The sequence below is a fragment of the Odocoileus virginianus genome, chromosome 9 (assembly GCF_023699985.2).
Source record: "Odocoileus virginianus isolate 20LAN1187 ecotype Illinois chromosome 9, Ovbor_1.2, whole genome shotgun sequence".
Taxonomy (NCBI): domain Eukaryota; kingdom Metazoa; phylum Chordata; class Mammalia; order Artiodactyla; family Cervidae; genus Odocoileus; species Odocoileus virginianus.
Genome location: NC_069682.1, coordinates 30,024,972 through 30,040,479, shown reverse-complemented (window position 1 = coordinate 30,040,479; position 15,508 = coordinate 30,024,972). Strand labels below are relative to the sequence as shown.

The 15,508-nt window shown below is 38.4% G+C and overlaps 1 protein-coding gene and 1 non-coding gene across 7 annotated transcripts in view; one reads left to right on the top strand and one right to left on the bottom strand.

The window, feature by feature from the left end:
* CACNB2 (calcium voltage-gated channel auxiliary subunit beta 2) overlaps positions 1-15,508 on the bottom strand; it is a 409,499-nt gene that overhangs the window by 182,645 nt on the left and 211,346 nt on the right. The window lies entirely within an intron of this gene.
* On the top strand, positions 2,586-2,692 carry LOC139036881 (U6 spliceosomal RNA). Its single transcript, XR_011489735.1, has one exon. It is a non-coding gene; the product is annotated as a U6 spliceosomal RNA (small nuclear RNA).

The window sequence follows — 15,508 nt, the reverse complement described above, 5'->3', positions numbered from 1 at the left end:
CAAGAAAAGAAATGCTTACACAGTTCAAGCATAAAATTATTGAGTGAAAAAGAGCTAAGAAGCATCATGCCCTTAACAAAAGATTTTTCTAAGTACATGAAAATAGAGGTTTCCTACAGAATCATAAAATTTTTGAAGTCCAATGTTATTTTTAAAATGTAAGATCATCCAGAATCAAAGTGTCAGCCATATTACTGTTGAGGACTCATATTTCTCTAAAAAAAATTATAAGAAGATTTTTCTCTTTCATTATTTTTTTCTTACTGAACAGATCACATTTTCCTGCTACAGACTATCTTAAGACATTTCATAAATAAGAAAAATAACCTTTTTTAATGTATTACTGTAATTTACAGCTTTACTAGAGATGACATCCTACGTTTGATAAGATTCAAAATATGCCCTCAGGTGGTCCAGTGGTTAAGAACCAACCTGGCAATGCAAGGGACATGGGTTTGATCACTGGTCAGGGCACTGAGCCACCACATGCCACAGGGCAAATAAGCCCACACGCTGACACTAGACAGTCCTTGTGCCACAGTGAAAGACTTCTGCATGATGCAACTAAAGACCCAATGCAGCCAAATAAATAATAAATTTTTTTAAATTACAAAATTTTAAAAAGAGAACAATATGCCCCCATTCTTATATTCCATTCATAGATTTTACTGATACAAATGGACATGTTCCTCTCTGCTCAGAAGATGAGAAAATCCAATATACTAGCCAGTCACTTCAAATGCTGTTAAATCTTACATGTAAACACCCTACCTTAAAAAATAGCTATGAAATGATATGAAGAAATGGTTCCTCTCTGACGTGAAACACAGGTCTGTGATTAAGCCTTGGTTTCCCTTGTCATTCATATGACAATTAAGTACATACTTGGGCTTCCCTGATAGCTCAGTTGGTAAAGAATCTGCCTGCAATGCAGGAGACCCTGGTTCAATCCCTGGGTTGGGAAGATCACCTGGAGAAGGGAAAGGCTACCCACTCCAGTATTCTGGCCTGGAGAATCCCATGGGCTGTATAGTCCATGGGTTGCAAACAGTCAGACACGACTGAGCAACTTTCACTTTCACTTAGAAAATAATGACGAGTATAATTAAGAGAAACTCTTTCAAAGCAACAAGCAGGGAGCAAACCCAAGTAAGAGCTCTGATAAATGAAACGCCAGGAATGTTTTTAATGGTTTAAACCATGTACTTGCTTATCATTTGCTGACTGTTACTGGCTTCTCTTTCACAATTTATCAATCCGACTGTTGTCTATTTCAGTACGTGTCCACGATAACGTGAGTCACTGACCAGATTCCATAACCTAAGAGCATTTGTATGGTGTTGACATGTGCTATCTTCATGGTCCCCTGTGATAAAGCAATTACATCCTCCTGGTGTTGTTAAGAATTAACAGCCCCAGATGCCATGTTTTCCCTGCTTCCCTACAGAGGAGCCCTGTAATGGGACATGATATTTAAAAGTCACCTCGCTTCTCGCCACTGGAAGGAACACATGCATTCCAAATAAAGAGGCATTATCTTTCCTAAGAGTAAGAATGAAGTCTAATGAGCTGACTTGGGTGCTAAAATGTCCTTTTAGGCTGAATTCCCCTTCAGTGAATAAGGCTCATCTAGCCTTGTTCAGCTCAGGCCTTGCACTGAATATGCTGAAAGAGCAGACCTGTAAGAAATATCATCTGTCAGAGCTTGGCAAGCAGGTCAAACGCCTTATTAGGAGAAACTGAACTGGCCCTGAGAAAGCATCAAGAGGGGCGAGGATCTGAACTTCTGCGTGTCTATTTCTGTATCTTAAATGTCATAATTATTTTTCTCAGGTTTGTGAAAAACTGTCAGCATTCTGCCTTGCTGAATTGATGAACTCATTAGGAAAAACCTTGGAATGGAAATCACATTTTAGAAGGGACTCGAGGACTTTGAAAGGAACATGAGCAGGGAATCTTAAATGCTGTTAAAACGTTTCCTAATTCTGTAATTAAGAACTTGATTTACTTCATTATCGTGGCCTGTTATTTTGTTTCCTTTGTTCCAGATTAAGGGCAGAGAGAAAATTATGCAAATATGCTGGGTTGGCAATGATTTCTCTCAGCTGCTATGGACCATCTGGTTTTCCATGGTAGAAAGAAAAAGGTAGAAAATGGGAACAATGAAATAGCCTGTGTTCCCAGCAAGATTTTGAAAGACACCGAAATCGTTGAATGTAGCCTTCAAGTGCAACATCTTGCCCAATTAAAAAATACTGGTAGATGGGACTTCCCTGGCAGTCCAGTGCTTAACAATCCATGCTCCCACTGCAGGGGGCACAGGTTTGATCCCTGGTTGGGGAACGAAGATTCCTCATGCCACAGTGCGGCCAAAAAAAAAAAAAAAGAAATGTAAAGAGGCAACAATTAGTAGGTAGCAGAATCAGCAAAGATCTCTAACTCAGTTCAGTTCGTCTAAGTACCTTATTCCTTATTTTATAAAACTAATTTTATCACTGAATTGTCCTCTAATCTGTAATTCAACAGAATGATGGGGTATAGAATACACCTGATTCAAAGTCAGTAATTGCAAAAGAAACAAGTCAGTGCTCGCTTTGGCAGCACATATACTAAAATTGGAACAATACAGAGAAGATTAGCATGGCCCCTGCGCAAGGATGACACGCAAATTCGTGAGGCGTTCCATATTTTTGCCAGTCAGGATGGCTGCTATCCAAAAGTCTACAAGCAGTAAATGCTGGAGAGGGTGTGGAGAAAAGGGAACCCTCTCACACTTTTGGTGGGAATGCAAACTAGTACAGCCACTATGGAAAACAGTGTGGAGATTTCTTAAAAAGCTGGAAATAGAACTGCCATATGACCCAGCAATCCCACTTCTGGGCATACACACTGAGGAAACCAGATCTGAAAGAGACACGTGCACCCCAATGTTCATCGCAGCACTGTTTATAATAGCCAGGACATGGAAGCAACCTAGATGCCCATCAGCAGACTGAATGGATGAGGAAGCTGTGGTACATATACACCATGGAATATTACTCAGCCATTAAAAAGAATTCATTTGAATCAGTTCTAATGAGATGGATGAAACTGGAGCCCATTATACAGAGCGAAGTAAGCCAGAAAGATAAAGACCATTACAGTATACTAACACATATATATGGAATTTAGAAAGATGGTAACGATAACCCTATATGCAAAACAGAAAAAGAGACTCAGATGTATAGAACAGACTTGTGGACTCTGGGAGAAGGCGAGGGTGGGATGTTTCAAGAGAACAGCATCGAAACATGTATATTATCTAGGGTGAAACAGATCACCAGCCCAGGTTGGGTGCATGAGACAAGTGCTCGGGCCTGGTGGACTGGGAAGACCCAGAGGGATCGGGTGGAGAGGGAGGTGGGAGGGGGGACTGGGATGGGGAATACATGTAAATCCATGGCTAATTCATTTCAATGTATGACAAAAACCACTGCAATGATGTAAAGTAATTAGCCTCCAACTAATAAAAATAAATGGAAAAAAAAAAAAGAAACAAGTCAAAACAAAACCCACTACAATATTGTGGAGTGGTTGGCCTCCAACTAATGAAAATAAATGAAAAAAAAAAATAGTTTGCCAATCCCTGCTATAGCTGATGGAAAAAAAAAATGAACCAAAAAAACACCTTAAGTGAAATTTGGTTAGAAATACAGATTTTAGCATTGAAAAAAGGAAGAGAAACAAAGGTATATATGCATTCTTTATGAAAATATCCTTTTTGGCTTTTACATTTATTTTTTTATAGGAATGAGTCTGTGTGCCTGTTTTTTTTTTTTTTTTTTTAACCCCTGAAAAGTAGCTGGGACATTAAGATAAGGAGAAAACAGTTTTTTTTTTTTTTTTAAATGTTCAATAGACCAGTCTAGAAGATAGGGAAAAAAAATGTTATTAAAAGTGGCTTGTTTAAAGACATGGAAACAACCTAAATGCCCACTGATAGAGGAATAGATAAAGAAGATGTGGTACATATGTACAATGGAATATTACTCAGCCATTAAAAAGAACAAAATAATGCCATTTGCAACAATAAGGATGGATCTAGGGAGTATCATACTGAGTGAAGTAAGTCAGACAGAGAAGAAGAAATATTGTATGGTATCCTTTATATCTGGAACCTAAAAAGAAATGATACAAATGAACTTACAAAACAGAAAGACTCATAGAACTAGAAAATGAACTTATGGTTGCCAGGGGGAAGGGATAGTTAGGAGTTTGGGATGGACATGTACACACTGCTCTATTTAAAATGGATAACCAACAAAGACCTGTGGAATAGCACACACAACTCTGCTCAATGTTCTGTGGCAACCTGGATGAGAGGGGAGTTGGGGGAGAATGGATACATGTATATGTATGGCTGAGCCCTTTCTCTGTTCATCTGAAACTATCACAACACTGTTAATTGGCTATATTCCAACACAAAATAAAATGTTAAAAAAGTGGCTTGTTTAGAGAGGGTTTTTTGAAACACAAGTGAATTTTGAGATGATCTTTATAGTAAGCCGGTTAGGCAATTTTCATGGATTCTGCCTAATAAGCCAGGATGCAACTGGCCTTGGGTTTTGCTGCTGGAAAGGCTTTTAGGGCCTGGTTGACTCCTGGAGGGTGGGGGAGGGTGGCAACCTTACCTGCTACAGGACTTTCAAGGCTCAAATGTCAAGGAGAAGCCCAAGAACGTGGATCCCTATTCCTAAATGAAGGTAACAGTAGTTGCCTACTTGAGCACTTAAGAGTGCAATTATATGAGGGAGAAAAAAAAGGAAGCTGTGCATAGCGTGCATGTGTATGGGTGTGCGTGTGCACATGTGCAGCAGGCTAACCACTGGGCTATGATCTCTGTTTACATCACTATCCTCTGCATGGCCCTAGACTTGAGACATTGCTGGCTGTGCTCAGGTTCTTCATCTGTGGAGATGATTATGTGTATCCTTCACTGAGCTGCTATGAAGATTAAATAAGATAATACCTAGACAGTATTTGACTTCACGCAACATACATGCACACTAACAAATTTCTTTAAAATCACGTTTTTAAAATTTTTTTAAAGATTGTTTTTTGATGGGGACCATTTAAAAAATCTTAATTGAATTTGTTCATAATATTGCTTCTGTTTTATGTTTTGGTTTCTTGGCCCAGGGGCATGTGGGATCTTAGCTCCCCAATCAGGGATAGAACCCACACCCCCTGCATTGGAAGGCGAAGTCTTAACCACTGGACCACTAGGGAAGTCCCTAAATTGCATTTAAAAAATTGTACGAAAATAGACACAACATAAAATTTGCCATTTTAGCTATTTTTCAATGTACAGTTCAGTGGCATTACGTCTATTCACACTGTTAGGCAACTGTCAGAACCATCCATCTGTAGAACTGTTTTCATCATCTCAAATGGAAACTCTGTCCCCCTTAAACACTAGCCCCCCATTTTCTACTTCCCACAGCTCCTGGCAACCACTGTTTGCACTCTGTATCTCTATGAATCTATTTCAGGTACCTTGTATAAATGAAAGCATACAGTTAACTGCTCTTTTGTGACTGACTGCTTTTCCATAGCATAATGTTTTTGACTTTAATGGCAATATGAGTGCTAAGAGGATGCTGCTAGAATAAAAAACAGTCCTGGGAAGGCAGGTACTCTCATTTGGCTGTAGAAATTAAACAAATACATATTTTCCGCCCCTGGCGGAGCAGTGGGTAGGAATCTGCCTGCCAATGCAGGGGACACAGGTTTGATCCCTGGCCTGGGAAGAGTCCACAGGCCGCAGAGCAACATAGCCCATGGGCCACGACTACTGAGCCTGCGCTCTAAACCCCGCGCTCGACAAGGGGAACCACTGCAAGGAGAAGCCCTCACACCGCAAGTGGAAAGCGGTCCCGGAGAAGCCCTCACACCGCACGTGGAAAGCGGTCCCGGAGAAGCCCTCACACCGCAAGTGGAAAGCGGTCCCGCGCACGGCCATTAGAGAAAGCCTGCGTGCAGTAACGAACACAAACCAAAAATAAAGTACATAAATAAAATACATATTTTCTCAACCCAAGAGCAGACAGTGCATCAGGAATGGGGAACATTTATCACTCACACAAATTATTTCTTATTATCTCTTATGAACACAGCGTTCCCTGACAACTGTCCTTTCTGGGCCTCTTTAAACAAACAACCCTCAGTGTTTCCACCAATGAGCCATTCCAGCTATGGTATCACATCTCTTAAAAAGTCATGTAGAAGCAGTCAAGTGATGGCTCTCAGGGGAAATCTGAATCCTGTCACACTTTCCACAATGGCCGTAAATTCCTACTCTTCCTGTGAACGACAAAACAGACAGAACAGGTTGGAAATCTCTTTAAAACAAACTTTTATTGAGCTCAGCTTCAGCTACATAATCATCTCAGATCTTCATATTCTAGCTTACAGTGAAAAACATACATAATTTAGTTAAATCCTATTAAAGAGATGGATGACAAACTTATTGTTCCATGGTGGTTATGCTGAACTGAATTCCATAGCTTCTTAATTTTCAACCAATCTTTTACCCTGAGAATTCTCTAAACATCTGTGCTATTTATATTCTAGAGATCTATGTTTCTTTATTCCTCAGTATTTGCACATGGCATACATATTTTTTCTCTTGTTACATTATCTGAATAAATACTAATTTCTCCAACAATAGAGATCACGTTTAAGTTTACCCGGGTCATACTCAACACACATCACTTGCATGTGATTGATATTTCTGTCACTATCATGAAGTTACTTCTTTTTCATATGGCTATATTTGAGTGCATATGCAAACTTCTTTTAAAAAAAATCCCCAAACATCAAATTAGCATTAATTATTCACAGTCTACCATGGATCCTATTGTAAAATCCTTGGAAGCAGAGTTGTGAAGGATGCACAGAACTTGCTCATGTGGAACTTGGTCTTGAAAAGTTCTACTCACGTATGCATTTTTAGTGAACACTGAAGCTTATTATTAGGGTTTCCTTGGTGGCTCAGTGGTAAAGAATTCGCCTGCCAATTCAAGAGATGTGGGTTTGATCCCTGGGTCAGGAAGATCCCCTGGAGAAGGAAATGGCAATTCACTCCAGTATTCCTGATTGGGAAATCCCATAGGACAGAGGAACCTGGCAGGCTACAGTTTATGGGGTAGCAGAAGAGTCGGACACGACTTAGCAACCAAATAAAAGCTTATTAACCTAAGCAATGAAGACAGTCATAAACCTCAACTCAAGCCCAGGAAGGATCTTGGGCTCATCAGGTTTCAAGCTGTGGAAACACCTGTGTTAGTACCAAGATAGGAGAGACCCAAAAAGGCACCCCCCCCCCAAAAAAAAAAAAAAACCCAAGGTTAAAATACTTGACTGAATACATACCGATATTGAAAGTACATTCTTTAGACAATGGCTAGGGCTTCAAAAGAAAGACAAAACTAATACACAACTGTTCTGAGACGCTTTAAGAATTTTGCACCACGGCTGATGGGCTGTCAGAGGCTCTCATGTTGAGCAGATGGAGAGATAAGAATGATGGCTTTAATTTTATAGGTGATAAAGTGAGCCTAGAGATGTAAATCAACTGCTCCCAAATCAAGAAACCAGAGTTACCGTCAAGAATAATCTTGTTCTTCTCATTTCAGTCCACTGAGCTTCCCATTGCATTCTCTAATCAAAGCCATTTTCTGTTTTTGAGTAACTAAGAAGATTAGGAGGCCCAGGATCGTACAACACTAACTTTGTAAAGGAGGCACTGGTATCAGGTGTGGGGAACCTTCTGGACTGTGGCAGATCTATTTTGCATACTGCTTGCACAATAAGGATCTTAGATATGATTAAAAGGATCAGATTTTTCTCTTTTCTGATGTCTCAAATGCCACTAACAGGTAACAAAACGGCTACATAATCGGACCGAGATTTAAAGGCATGTAAGTAGCCTGGCAGGCTACGGTCCATGGGATCATAGTAGTACGACATGGTTGAGCAACTGACAAAACTAATTCAAAAAGATACATGCACCCCTATGTTCACAGCAGCACTATTCACAACAGCCAAGTAATGGAAACAACCTGAATGTCCATCAACAGGTGAATGAATGAATATATGGTATCATATATATATATTTAAAGGAATACTACTCAGCCATAAAAAGAATGAAACAATGCCATTTGCAGCAACAGGGATGCAACTAGAGATTATCATTCTAAGTGAAATAAGTCAGAAAGAAATACCATACGATATCACTTATATATGGAATTTAAAATATGACACAAATGAATCTAGGTATGAAACACCAACAGACTCACAGACACAGAGAACAGACTTGGGGTTGCCGAAGGTAGGTCGTCAAGATGGAGTGGGAGATTGGGGTTAGTAGATGTATGCTTTTATACATAGAATGGATAAACAACAAGGTCCTACTGTATAGCACAGGGAACTATATAACTATATTCAATATCCTGGGATAAACCATAATGGAAAAGAATATAAAAAACAATGTATACATGTGTATAGCTGAATCACTTTGTTGTAGGGCAGAAATTAATACATTATAAATCAACTATACCTCAAGAAAAGTATAAAGACATGTAAGTAATGTTTGTGAGGTTCACAAAGAACATCAGATAATATTAAGGTCAAGATGATGGCATGTCCCTTACCAGGAAAGAGTATAGAGAATTCCAGTTCTCCAACCCTAGGGGACACAGAAAGCAAAGCGCACTGCTTACCTCCCGGTTCTCGGAGGACATTAGCGGCTGCAGCTGCTGCCTGACGCTGCACCCTGAGAACTCGTGCTGAGAAAAAGGAGGCGGCTCCATGTGCTTTGGAAAAACAGGCCCCTTAGATAGCTGGATGTATGTGGATTCCCTGGTGGCTCAGATGGTAAAGGATCTGCCTGAATGCAAGAGACCAGATTTGATCCTTCGATCAGGAAGATCCCCTGGAGGAGGAAATGGCAAACCACTCCAGTATCCTTGCCTGAGAAACCCCATGAACAGGGGAGCCTGGTGGGCTATAGTGCATGGGGTCACAAAGAGTCGGACACGACTGATCGACTAACACACACATATTTCAGGAAGAATTTTATTGAACCCAGATTCTTGCATCTTCCCATACAGAGTAAAGTGCTAAAGTCATTAACTGGAGATCCCCATTCTTTGTGACCAGAAGTAATCTTTTACCAACATGTATACTTAACTGCCTGCATCCTCTAGCCAAAAATCATATAGAAACCAGCTTCTCCCGTATCCATTCAGAGTAGTTTCCTCAGAGCTACTGAGAAGCTGTTTCCCAGGCTACAGTTCTCAGTAAGGTCCCCAAATAAAACCTGAACTCACAACTCTTATGTTGTGCATTTTTCTGTAAGTCAACAAAATCAACAACTTGACCATCTATCAGACTTGCTGTCCTAAATGCAAAATCTATGACTCTCAAGATGAGACAGCACACACTTTTCATATGAACTACAACTTGAGTCAGATGTTGTCATTTTCTTATTTGTGTACTAGTTTTTGACCGCTGCACAAAATAAGATATCTGAATAAAGCCAAAAGCTTTGTATTCTACTTTCCAAAATGAAGTTTTAATCCTTTGACTGGCCTAGTGTCAATTTCTAATCAAATTAATACCCTATTGCCTGGCACTAATGTATCCTTCAGTGATGTGAGGAGGGTCTCACTATATAAATATCTGATTAGCTTTTAGGAAAGGAAGTATTTTGATAGATGAGACTGGATAGGGAAAAACCAACAGTTTATTCCTTACAGAGCTACTCTTACTATGTAACAAATAAAATTGATACTGCAATCTAAACACAGGGAATCTAATAAAATAATTTACACAGAGATGCAAAGAATATACAAATTTCTGATTAATATATACCTTTGCTAGTTAATCTCCTAAACAGAAATTAAAGTGATATGCTATATAATTATTTACATTTGAGGGCAATTATTAACACCTAATGTGGGGTGTATGGTGGCAAAATTAGCATATTAATGATATTATGCTTTCACTGTTGATATAACCATTTTGAAAAGAATGATTATAGCCAGAGACATAAGAACATTCAAACCCACTCACTGTGCAAATAATTCCACATCTGAGAATTTATCTCAGATAAGTTATTTGCTGAAAACCATATGCTTAAAATTGGTGTGACAGATTTATTTATCTTTAAAAGAGAAATTATGGAATTAACTAAAATTAACTAACAATAATTGACCACTCTGTTTGGAAGAGTTAAGGTGTTAATAAATCCACACAATGCTGCATCATTATGTGATTAAAATGATTACAGGGACTTCCCTGGTGGTCCAGTGGCTGAGAATCCACTTTCCAATGCAGGGGACATGGGTTCAATCCCTGGTCGGAGAGCTGAGATCCCATAAGCTGTTAGGCTGCACACTGCAACTAGACAGACACATGTGCTCCAACTAGACAAAACTCATGGGACCCAGTGCAGTGCTCCCCATCCCAAAAATGATTAGAAAGTACAGCTGAAGGCAAAAGGCAGAATCCTGCAGTCTGTGGACTGTTGCTGCTGCTAAGTCACGCCAGTCGTGTCCGACTTTGTGTGACCCCATAGATGGCAGCCCACCAGGCTCCCCTGTTCCTGGGATTCTCCAGGCAAGAACACTGGAGTGGGTTGCCATTTCCAACTAAAACGTATGTACGCCTGTGGAAAAGGAATGGGATGTGATTTGCCAGAAGAAAATTACCTGAACCAAAGCAGTGACATTTTGGTGTGTTCCTCTGCACATTTCCTTTAATATTTCTTCTACTTTTTAATTCTAATAACTTCTAATTACTTTGATATGGAAAGCTCTCTTTCAAGGGTTTTCAGTTTTAACAATAAAAGTAACGTGGCAAATCTCTTTAGGATTGCAGAAAATTTTATTTTCACACATTGTTTTATGGGGGTAAGATGCGATCAAACATCCTGGCATCTCTAGGTGACCCAACCCCAGGCCAGGGACTGGTACTTGCCTGTTAGGAACCAGGCTACACAGCAGGAGATGGGCAGCAGACAAGTGAGTGAAACTCCTCTCTATTTACAGAGCTCCCCATCGCTCACATTACCTCCTGAGCTCTGCCTCCTATCAGATCAGTGCAACAAATCAGTGCAATGCAAAGAAATAGAGGAAAACAATAGAATGGGAAAGACTAGAGATCTCTTCAAGAATATTAGATTCTCATAGGAGCTCAAACTCTAATGTGAACTGTGCATGTGAGGGAGCTAGGTTGCATGCTCCTTATGAGAATCAACCCCAAACCATCGCATCCTCTTCCCCCAAAGTCCACGGAAAAATTCTCTTCCATGAAACCAGTCCCTGGTTTCCTTCAGCAGTCCCTGAGGACTGCTGCTTTAAAGAATCCTTACAAATACTAGCCTCCAAGACTTTCTGACATTATATATCCATTTAAATACAAATTATATCTGAAAATTGGTGCAGAAATCTGTACCCTTAGATCACTGTTAGTTTTATAATATATGGGAATACAAGGGCTCCTTTCCCCCCTCAAAAGTGCTTAACAGTATAAAGGTAAATAAAAAGATAGAGTAAAAGTTCAAAAATTATGAGGCTTCTTAGAATATTTATCCTCCAATATATATTTTTACTCTCATAGGCTTATTTCCATTCAGGAGCTCTGGTTATTGAACCATTTGGAAGTTGAGCATCACTTGGAGAATCTTCCAATGCTAGGAGATGTTGACATATATTATACATAGACTCAAATATATGCATGTAGTTTGGGAGGATTTATACTTAGCCTCTTAGCTCCCTGGTACTGGATCCACTTAAGAGTCTCATTTCGCAGGGTTGTTATTTACTTTGATCTTTCTATCTTTCTTCTAATATGCAAACAAGAAACAACTCATAACTTTCCCTTGCTGACTCTCTTGATATCATAGTTTGGGATCTCAGAGCTAAATTCTTTTATTATTAGCCACTGAAGAAAATGTAGGTGAGTATGTGCATTCCCTTAATAACAGTAGGTGCTATGCTAAACAGTCTGTATGTCCTGGGATTAAAAAAAAAATCTTACAAATATCTAGAAACACAGATATTTTTATACCTATTTTTTTTTTTTTTTACAGATAATGAAACCAAGGCTCAGAGAAGATAAAAAAAACTTGCCACATCACAGAGTTATTAAGGGGATACTATAGTACCCAAAGTCAGTTCACACTGTATACAAACATTTGCTCTTTTTCATTTTAATCCTTCTAAATTTATTTTTATGTTACAATGGGGCTGAGTTGATGAACAATGTTATATTAGTTTCAGGTGTACATTAAAGTGAATAATTTATACATATATATATCCCCACTCTTTTTTAGATTCTTTTCTCATGTATGTCATTACAGAGTATTGAGCAGAGTTCCAAACACTTGCTCTTCATCACAGTCAGATAAAGCTGAAATCACGGGTAACAGAACTAAAAAATTTAAAGACCTGTACAAATCGGAGAGATCATTTTTATTCGGAGGAAGGAAAGGAGACAGAGGGAGTGACTATCTTGGTCTAAAAATAATGGCACATGTTGCTGTCATAAAGGATATTATGTTAAAGAAACTGACAATGCAATAATACCAGAATTCATAAAGAGATAAAAAGAATACTTAACACTAGTCAGAGGCATATTTTTTGCCCTTGGCAATGAGAAAGTTACCTCTACCAAACTGCATTGGTTTACTCATTTTATTTTAATGCAAGGTGAGTATTAAATGTATAATTTCCAAATGTGCTTTTTTATGCATTTAGGGTTTGCAGTGACTTCAGAATGTACAAGTGATATAAAAACTGAAATCATACTTGATTAGAACAAAAATAAAGGCCACAGAGCTTATTCAACATCCTAAAAAATTACTCTATAATACATATACATATATATATTTAAAAGTCCTCTCCTATTTATTTTATTATATGAATTGAAAGAGAAGTTTCTGTCATTGGGGAACTTTGGGAATGACTAGATGAAAGTGTTAAATGGGAACAGAATAAAATCTTTATTTATTCAAGTTTTGTTTAGTTCCTAAGTCATGTCCAACTCTTTGCAACCCCATGGACTGTAGCGCACCAGGCTCCTCTGTCCATGGGATTTCCCAGGCAAGAATAATGGAGTGGATTGCCATTTCCTTCTCCAGGGGATCCTACTGACCCAGTGATCAAATCCACGTCTTCTGCTTTGGTAGGCAGATTCTTTACCACTGAGCCACCTGGGAAGATCTTATTCAAGTATAGTTGACTTAAAATACTATACTAGTTTCAGATGTACAACACAGTGATTCAATATATTTATATATTACACACCATACAAAGTTTTAAAATATTGACTAAATTCCCTGTGCTATTATATCCCTGTGACTTATTTATTTTATAACTAGAAGTTAATACCTCTTGATCCTCTGAAGTCTTTGTAAAGATTTATTTTAAATCTTTAACCATTAAAACAAAAATCCATGTATTTATCAGCCCTATTCAAACACAAGTGTTAGTTAAAATGAGGAGTGACTAGGCATTAGGAAATAAAACTCTAGGATTGGGAGAGAGGAGGCATCTTTTTTTTTTTTTTTTTTTTTTGAGAGGAGGCATCTTAAAACGGTAAACATGCTTGTGCAGATTCTCCATAAGACTTCAAGATTGAGATGAAATTAACTAACAGATAAATTATTCAAGTAATTATTCTAGCATCACATAGACTTACATTCCAATTTTAAAAACTATAATATTTTTTTCACCCAATTTCATGGATGAAAATATTCAAAATGATCAGTGGAATAGATTTGGCAGTTTTGATGCTTGGCAATTTGGGTTATAGATTATAATTTTTTGAATTTATAACAGAATTCCTCAGCAGAAAATACTACTTTAGCAGCTCTGAGTGTCTGATGATGTTCTTAAAAAGCAGGCAAGTTTATGGAAAATGAAGATTCCAGATGTCTTTCAAAACAAACAGGTATTGAACAATCTGAATTAAACGTGGGTGGCACTTGAAAAACTCAAAAACATGTGAAGTATCCAACACCTAGAAATCCTTTATAATTAGTGTATACATTGCCAGCCATGTCAGAGCTTAAGAAATATAACTGAAGTGTACAAAGTTTAATAAGAGCCAACACAAGCAAGGAAAACTGTGTCTCTGGAAAATTTCAAGTGAAATACATTTTATATATACATATAAGTATATAAGGAGAAGGCAATGGCAACCCACTCAAGTACTCTTGCCTGGAAAATCCCATGGATGGAGGAGCCTGGTAGGCTGCAGTTCATGGGGTCGCTAGGAGTCAGACACGACTGAGAGACTTCACTTTCCCTTTTCACTTTCATGCATTGGAGAAGGAAATGGCAACCCACTCCAGTGTTCTTGCCTGGAGAATCCCAGGGACGGCAGAGCCTGGTGGGCTGCTGTCTATGGGGTCACACAGAGTTGTACACAACTGAAGCGACTTGACAATATGTATATAATGGATAAACAACAAGGTCCTACTGTACAGCAGAGGGAACTATATTCAGCATCCTGTGATAAACCATAATGGAAAAGCATATGAAAAAGAATGTGTCTGTGTGTGTGTATATATATAACTCGTGTGTGTGTGTGTGTGTGTGTGTGTGTACAACTGGCTTGGCTCTAAAGCAGAAATTAACATAACACTGCAAACCGTCACTAAAATAAATTTTAAAAAATAAAATGAAGCATAATAAAAGATCACTGAAATCCAGTAGGTTAAGCAAAGCATCTTACTGTGCCACACTTCTGTATGCTCCAACCCAAAACAAATGATTTCCAAACTACAGGTATTTTTTTGCAAGTATTTTTTTTTTCCCTCTGTGAAATTAAATATAGCACAGGTTGGCACAATTAGAAACCAAAGCGGTAACCTGGAAAGAATTTTTCGATAAACTGTACTTCATTGATTCTACAATGATATTTTTGTGACCTATTGCACAGATATCTGTAACCTTATGAATTTTACATGATACAAATCACATTTGGGTTCTAGAATTATTTACTTATTTTCCCAAAGCCTTCCCAGGAAGGGGACTAGTAATAATACGCTCTTTACTTTAAAGGTTCTAAACTAAACCCAAAGACCCAAACATCACATCCTTGTGAGGTAAAGCTCTCTGCTTAAGTATTTTAAACATTAGACTCTCATTTTTGAACTTCATTAAATTAAAAAAAAAAACTTTTAATGTGACAAACGGCAATCAAATCTTAAATTGCAACCACATAGGATGTCACATTATTCTGATTTACATAGAAAAGCCTCAGAAACAGCTCAGTGGCTGGGCTGTCCCTGAAGCGACAAGTGACTGCCTACAGCTGGAAAAAGCATTTTCACTTTCCACCAAATTTCTCCGCCTCCCTCTCTCTCTTTCCCCAGATACTAAATCGATCTCACTAAGATACACTCTTTACAACCAAATTCCAGTCTTATTGGCTTCCACTCCACGGACACTGATGT